We start from the raw sequence: 2,116 nt of genomic DNA on the forward strand, positions 1-2,116 counted from the left end.
CCTATGGAGCATGGTTGATGAGGTCGAGGAACTATGTCAAGTGACAACGGTTGCTCATGACAAAATAAAAAGATGCATGATTTGAGGATCAAAACATGGAACTTAGAACATGGGTCATGATCCGGAGTAAAACAATTATGGAAACTTTCGAGCCTGTGTGTTACAATGGTAGAGAAAATTGGCCCATACTAAGATTTATTGAGAATTATTTACATCCACAATTCATGAAAAATTTAGCCTTATCAAGATATGTAGAACACATGAATGAAATGTTTTCAACAATCATTTTGTTATTTGATTTTGAGGGATTTTATTTTGTAAAAACAGATCGAAAAAATAGACGTATGTTATGAGAACTTTAAATATATAAATATTTAAATTAAAATACTCATATTTGTTGTTCAAACCTTAATTCTAACCTAATTGGTGTCTACATTTTTAGAAATTAAAATATGAACTAGACAGTAATGAAATATATATAGATTTGTTGTACGCTTTCTTTCAATTTGGTGGCTGTCTACCATCCTGGTAAGTGTTCATACCACCGCGTGTCATGTATTTGTATTGACACAAATATTTCACATGTGTGATCATTTCTCCTTTTTCTTTCTTGCGTTTTTTGTCAATTTTGTCATCTAAGGTTCATATTATTCGAGTTTGGCTTAGTCCACGTGAAAATGAATGAGCGTCTATGTGCTAGACAGAAATCAAGTGAGGTGATCCTAATTTTTTTCAATTTGAGGCAATAGAAATCAATTAGGAAACTCATAGTGCGTGTATTGTGCTTCTCTGCTATTGTTTTTTTTCTTTTGGATGTTTGTGTGCTGATTATGTAAGAAATCAGATTGTATTTGATACACATGCATGTGGCAGAGTTGTATATATATATTTTCTTAGTGAATTATATACATCTATTAATGGTGTGTGTCTCCGGAGGTCAACTTATATGTTGTTTGCTTTTTTAACTAATCTGTTATCTGTATGTGTTATTTTCAAAACAAAACGAAAATTAATATTTTTAGACTAACTTCACGTCAAGTTTGATCCACTAATCTCGGCAGGGCCCTCACAAAGAAAATGTAGGCTCATGTACGCACTACACTATGCATGCAACCGGAAAAACTGCTAATGAACAACCATGTGTAGGTTCATGTCTAACATCCACGCGGCTCATCACACTTCAAACAGCACGCCGCCCACCTAGCCTGCCAGCGCTCACGCATGTCACTCACCTTGCCACAACACCCATGCACGTCACCTACATTGCCGCTGAACCCGTGCATGTCGCCGCCGGTGGTGATTGGCCAGTTCGCTCGGTCCGTCCCGGGCTTCGGCGTCGCCCGTCAGTCCTTGAAAACATGACCGGGTGGTCGGTCTGGTCCTGTCCGGACCACCGACAGCCAGTCCAAAAGGTCGGTCGATGAGGGACCGGAACGGTCCAGACGGTGTCCACCCTACACCGGCTTGATAAAGCGCAGAGCGTGCATCTTGATTCCAAGCTCCGTGTCTCCATCTTCATCGGCATCCGGCATGATGAAGTGGATGGCAAGCGGCGACGCGGCGTCATGGTGCCGAGCTCCTCATCCTTGTCTTCGGCAGCTTCCACATGGTGAAGTGTTTTGCTCGAGGTGCAAGTTGGTGAAGCAACTCCAGCGTAACCATGCATGGGCCGAGCATCGTCATTCGAAGTCATGGCATGTGGACGTAGCAGGTAGTGGGGCAGCGTCATTGGTGCACTCTGGATGGCTATGTTGGAGAGCTTGACGTGGACACGACGACCCTACGACGATGGTGTCGATGGTTTGCTGCATCTTTACGATTTACGGGGTCTTGTGTGACAGCTCCATCCATCATCATTGTGTTGTGCTTGCATACATAATCTCACCGTCCACAAGGATTAGCCACGCCTCCATCATCAGTTGAGTGGTCCGCTAGGTACATGTGCGCCTCTGACGATCCCAACGGCCTACTCTTCAGCCTTTACATTTATGTGCTGCTCGCTCCTGGCTGCCCCCCTTGGGGCACTCGCCCGTGCTCTTTTGTCTCCAGATGCTCACGCCAGATGAAATCGCCTCTGGTTGTTCTTACCTTGGTGCATTTTGTGCCCATTCTCTTA

This window comes from Triticum aestivum, chromosome 2A (assembly GCF_018294505.1).
Source record: "Triticum aestivum cultivar Chinese Spring chromosome 2A, IWGSC CS RefSeq v2.1, whole genome shotgun sequence".
NCBI classification, from domain to species: Eukaryota; Viridiplantae; Streptophyta; class Magnoliopsida; order Poales; family Poaceae; genus Triticum; species Triticum aestivum.